General features: G+C 51.6%; 1 non-coding gene across 1 annotated transcript; it reads right to left on the bottom strand.

The window, feature by feature from the left end:
- Positions 1–4,161: 4,161 nt before the first annotated feature.
- On the bottom strand, positions 4,162–4,248 carry LOC129535644 (small nucleolar RNA SNORD35). Its single transcript, XR_008681697.2, has one exon. It is a non-coding gene; the product is annotated as a small nucleolar RNA SNORD35 (small nucleolar RNA).
- Between the last annotated feature and the right edge of the window lie 1,622 nt (positions 4,249–5,870).

Raw genomic sequence — 5,870 nt, 5'->3', positions numbered from 1 at the left:
GAGTGCAGCTAGGGGTGGAGGTGGTGGGATGGGACAGATGGTGGGTGACAAGGAAACCCCCATGTTCTCCTCCATCTGTTACATTTAATTGACTTCCCGCAGAAAGAAAAAAAAGATAAACCAGTTGCAAGGATGAAATTGCTAATTAAAAGGCCCTCTGATTAGATAGACAAATATTTACCAATTATGCCTGACCCTATCCTTTTCTTTTATGTCTGCAAACTCCCCCATCAGCATCATGGCTGCATGACACGCAGCTGGTGGCTCTTCCACCAATCCCTCTCCTGGGGCTCAGACTGGCTCCGGGTGAAGCCGGGTAGGAGAGAGGCAAATAGTCATTCAACAAACACCATGCCCAGGTCCAGGCTCAATGCCGGGCCCCAGAGAGCCGCATCAGGATTGCCAAGCTCAGTGCTGTGGGTTGTGCGCTGTGCGAACGTTAAGCCCAGGGAGAATGGGGCTCCACTTGTCAGCCTGAGACTCCTGGTGGCAGAAGAAGATTTTTTCTTTTCTTCTTTTTTTTTTGCACAATGGGCCATTAGCTTGCCAACCCATGTTCAGAGGATCATGCCTGTATTTTTTTTAATCCACACAGAATGCGCTAGTGACAGCTGAATAGAGATGACTATGATTCAGTTCCTGAGCCTTGGGCTCTTGGGAGAGTGGGGGAGAGAAATCTACCTATGATGAATAAACTGTCATTTAACATTTATTGAGCTCCTGACGTTTGCCGAGCACTGTGCTAAGTGGTGGGCTTCCCAGGTTGTGCTAGTGGTAAAGAAGCCGGCTGCCAATGCAGGAGACATAAGAGATGCGGGGTCAATCCCTGGATCGGGAAGCTCCCCTGGAGAAGGGAATGGCACCCCACTCCAGCATTGCTTGGAGAATCCCATGGAGAGAGGACCCTGGCGGGCTACAGTCCACGGGGTTGCACAGAGTCGGACACGACTGAAGTGTCTTTGCATGCATGTGCTAAATGCTGGGGGAGAGAGAGATGAGTAACACATATTTCCTGCCCTCCAGGAGTCCTGTCCACTTGGAAGAGATGGGTACCTGTACCTGGGTCTGCCCTTCCTGTTTTCTTTTTCTTCCTTCATTCCAAATAATCTTTAGGAAATACCTGGGAGATAAGAATCGTCGCTCTGGACTCACGGGGCCTGCGTTTGAGTTTTGGCTCTCCCTGGTTCCGGCTGTGTGACCTTGGGCAACTCACCTTGCTTCTCTGTGCTTCCGGTTTCCTCTCTAAGTTAGAGATAACAATGGAAGCAGCACTGTGGAGTTATTACAGATTAAATGAGTTAACGCATGCAACTCATGCCTGACACATAGTAAGTGCTCAATAAAGGGTAGCTATTGTTATTTTCTGAGTCTATTATGTGTCCCTTGGGAAGACAGAGCTGCACCAGTGTGGTTTCCTCTCCCCTTAGAACTCACAGTGTGGCACACACACAGAGAAACCCAGTAACATGCACAAGCTCACATACACTCCGGTTGTGCTGAAGAAGTTGGATGACAGGCTGCAGTTTTATTTATTTGTTTTCTAATATTGACTGTACTGGGTCTTCATTGTGAGGCACAGGCTTATTTGTCCCATGGCTTGTGGGATCTAGCTCCCTGACCGGGGATCAAACCCGCATCCCTTAACCACTGGACCACCAGGGAAGTCCCAGGGTGTGGCTCCAGAATGAATGAGCTTTGGCTTAGAAGTCAGATGAGTTGAGGTTGTCTTACACCCAGGCTGGGGAAAACGGAACGATTGCCTGGTGAGGTCATGAGCTCTCCATCACTGGAGGTGTGCCAAAGAGTGAGGTTGCCACAGAAAGGATCCCAGCTGTGTGGGAGAAAAGCAGGTCAATTCCGTCAGGCAGACACTGGTTTGGGGTGTGACAGCCCCCTCCTAGGACAGTGGGATAAGTTTTCCAGGGCCAGAGAATTCCCTAGCGACCTGGTGGTTAGGACGCAGTGCTTTCACTGCCAGGACTGGATTTGATTGCTGCTTGGGAAACTAAGACCCTGCAAGCTGTGCAGTACAGCCAAATTAAAAAAGAAAAAAAGAAGAAAAAATGGATACTAAAGTTCTCCAGGAACAGCTGGGTAGGGTGGAAGCCTGACATTGGTCAATGCACTGGGAGCCCATTCCACTAGCAAAGGGACAGTCAACCTTCCCGCCGTGTATGTCCACTTCCTGGGGTGAGGCCCTGAATGGTAGGAGGACTCCAGACAGAGGCAGGAAGGTGTCAGACTTCAGCCACTAAGGTGGCCCCAGTGGGGGTGGGAGAGACCTGGGATGCTTCAGTCTTGAAGGGCTGACTTGGGAACCCCTCTGCTCTGTGACCACTGTCTACTTACTCCCCATCTCAGTATTCCCACCTGTAAAATGGGAAGAGAGTGGACCAGATAAATGTCAATGTCCAGTCCTTGTTTCCCCTCTCCCATTTCCAAAGCACTGACGACACACATTAAATACTCACCACATGCCCAAATCCGTCAGTCCTAAAGGAAATCAATCCCGAATATTCATTGGGAGGACTGATGCTGAAGCTGAAGCTCCAATAGTTTGGCCACCTGATGCAAAGAGCCGATTCATTAGAAAAGACCCTGATGCTGGGAAAGTTTGAAGGCAAAAGGAGAAGGGGACGACAGAGGATGAGATGGTTGGAAGGTATCACCTACTTAATGGACATGAGATTGAGCAAACTCCAGGAGATGATGAAGAACAGGGAAGCCTGGTGTGCTGCAATCCATGGGGTCGCGAAGAGTCGGACACGCCTGAGCGACTGAACAATAAGAACATGCCATGCACTGGATAAGAACCACTAAGCCTGTTGCGTGCAGCATCTCGTTTATTTTTAAAGTTTTAGTTTCTTTAGTTTCGGCTGTGCTGCATCTTCATTGTGTCCCGTGGGCTGTTTGTTGCGGTGCATGGGCTTTCTCTAGTTGTGCGCAGGCTCAGTAGTTGCAGCGTGGGAGCTTCTCTAGCTGCCCCGGAGGATGTGGGATGTTAGTTCCCTAACCGGGGATCAAACCCACACCCCCTGCACTGAAAGACGAATTCTGAACCACTGGACCACCAGGGTTCATTCCTAGCATCTCATTTAAATTTCACCTCAACCCGGAAGGTAGGCACTCTTATCGCCATGCCCGCTTTACAGATGAAGAAGCTGAGATGTAAAGGAAGCTGTCTAAGTTCACCTAGCACAGAAGTAACAGAGCCAGGTCTCAAACTCAGGCCTGGCTGACACTGAGACGTGGGATGCCAGTACCTCTGTCCTCCTGCCTGCTAGTCCTGCTAGGCTCATCAGCACAGCCCCCACCCTGCGCCCCGTCCTAGGAGCACGCCTCCCCTCACCGTCCCCTTCTTGGGCTCATACCATGAAAGCCCCATGCAGAGCCTTCGACTCTAGAGGGATATATATTATCTAAATTTGATAAGACAACTTAATTTCACTCCGTGTCTGTTACCGGCGATAAAACCAGGAGACTTTTATGACCCAGCGTCCTCGGCAAGATTGTCAGGAACTTATTATACAAGGTCTAACTGGATTTCTCCCTGCAGATGGCTGGGAGCCACAGGCTGGAACGCAGTTCGGCATCACATTTGGGGGAATAAATGCAAAATGCCTGTTCCAGAGGCTTAGATAAGGCAGCAGGCCTCTGAGCTCCCCAAGAATCGGATCTGCCTTTCCCAGGCCCTGAAGGGTGATTCGGGGAGGATTTACTTAAACACTGTTGGCAGAGGATGATGGGTTTTCTCTCCCCCTCAGCCCTTGATCCTCCTCACTCAGGGAAGGAATGTGGAGGTGCCTGAGACTTGGGGTTCAGAAAAGAGGTTCCAGGAGAGAGAGAAGTTCAGGGCAAAGATGGGGTCTGGAAGGCGGGGCATGAGTGGGTGATGCAGGGTGAGACCAGAGATGTGAGGGCTGTGTGCAGTAATAGAGGGTAAAGGAAGAGCCAAGGAGGGGAACTGGGTGCGTCTTCACTTGCTGCCCGGGGATGCCCCCAAGACTTCTTCCTTACTGCCCTGAGACGCCTGTCTCCTTCCCTAGCCAACTCCCAGGGCTGGTGTGGACCCTCACACACAGGGCTCCTAAAACAGACGGCATCCCTCAGATGCAGGGTTCACATATTTGGGCTCACAGATGTCCCAACATATTCTTTTATTTCCTGGCATCATCTGAGCCGTTTGCATGATTGGCACTGCCCAGAGTGGCATCCACAGACCATCGTGAGAAAAAGCCATCATCTGCTGATACGCCAATATTTTAAGGTTCACTGTCAGCAAACCCCACATTCAGAGCTCACCTCAAAATCTGATAGCTGCTAGGCTTGGGCTCACAGACAGACCTAGGATTCAGCTCAGTCTTAACACCCAGTGCAGATCTACAGCCTCCTAAAGCTCGAACCTCCTAAACCAAGATCAGCCCCAACCTGAGAGCTGACATCCCCCAGGGGTGGGCTTCTACATGTATTTGGCACAACCCCAGGTTCAGACATCTTCTCGAACTAGACTTTAACCCTTAGCTTGAGCATCTCCAGCCTTGGGCTGCCCCCAGACTCCGAAGGGTCACCCTCAGATTCAGGCATCCTCCCCCAAAGAAGCTTGGACCAAGCCTGAAGTCACTGCAGGCTCGGGCTCTGCCAGGGCCCACCCAGGGGCAGAGAACGTGTTCACTGGTGATGACCAAGGAAGCAATGGCCTGGGAAGTTTCAGGTCTGCCCTCGCCCTTTCTCCTGGGCCGGGAAGGCAGCCGAGATATGTTCATCTGTCACCCAGCTCCTAATGCCTCATTTATCTCCCTTTCAATGGACTCAGGACTCACTTAAGGGAAGGCTTGTCTCATCTTTTCACCCCTCTGCTGCTTCCTCTTCCATCTAGAATCCTCCATCCTAGCTGGGCCTTTCCCCGCTCCAGGTTTTAGAGGGGAGAGGGTAACATTTAGTGAGCATCTTCTGAGTACCGTGAGTGTGGTCTCATGGAGCACTCACCATAACTGTTCTATTTTAAACAATTATTGATTTTTACTTCTGGCTGTCCTGGGTCCTCGTTGCTGCGTGGGTTTTTCTCCAGTTTCAGCGCTCAGGCTTCTCACTGCAGTGACTTCTCTTGTGGCAGAGCATGGGCTCTAGGGTGTTTGGGCTTCAGTAGTTGCAGCATGTGGGCTCAATAGTTGTGGATCCCAGGCCCTGGAGCAGACTTAAGAGTTGGGGTGCACAGGCTTAGTTGCTCTGAGGCTTGTGGGATCTTCCTGGATCGGGGGTCAAACTTGTGTCTCCCTCCTTGGCAGGAAGACTTGTTACCACTGAGCCACCAGGGAAGGCCCTCCCCATAACCTTTTGAACTAGATTTTTATTATATCCATTCTTTTGATAAAGAAACAGAGAGGTTAAGTCACTTGTTCGAAGCCACACAGCCCTGAAGTGTGGGAATTTTGTCTGCCAAGGTCCTGGCCCAGAACTTGTAAGGGCTGGGGCGTGCCCTCAGGTGGTGGGGCTCCAGGGGGTGCTGTGGCCCTTGGGGAGGGCACGGTGGGAAGGCTGCTGTTGCCGCTGAGCCTCAGTTTGTATTGCGTCCACATTGGCAAAGCGCATCATTTCCAGTAGACAGGGGGTTGGGGGGAACACGGGAGTGGAGGACACTGCAGTGAGATCAAGGACACCGGCTGCCAGGGCCAGTCGCCGTCGGGGTGGCGGGGGCAGGAGCTGGCCTTTGCCAGAGACAGTGATGAATGGGTCAGGTCCCAGCGGCAAGGTGCTGAAGGGCAGAGACCCAGTTTCTGCGTGCGTGTGTGTCGGGGGTCAGAAATCACTGCCGCCCTGGAACTACCCCATCTTGAGTGAAGACCAGAGAGTCCATGGAACCTCTGGAAGAC

The sequence above is a fragment of the Moschus berezovskii genome, chromosome 15 (genome assembly GCF_049115385.1).
Source record: "Moschus berezovskii isolate FMDL1 chromosome 15, NW_MosBer_1.0, whole genome shotgun sequence".
Lineage (NCBI taxonomy): Eukaryota > Metazoa > Chordata > Mammalia > Artiodactyla > Moschidae > Moschus > Moschus berezovskii.
The sequence above is the reverse complement of the archived record's forward strand: the minus strand, read 5'-3'. Positions and strand labels throughout refer to the sequence as shown.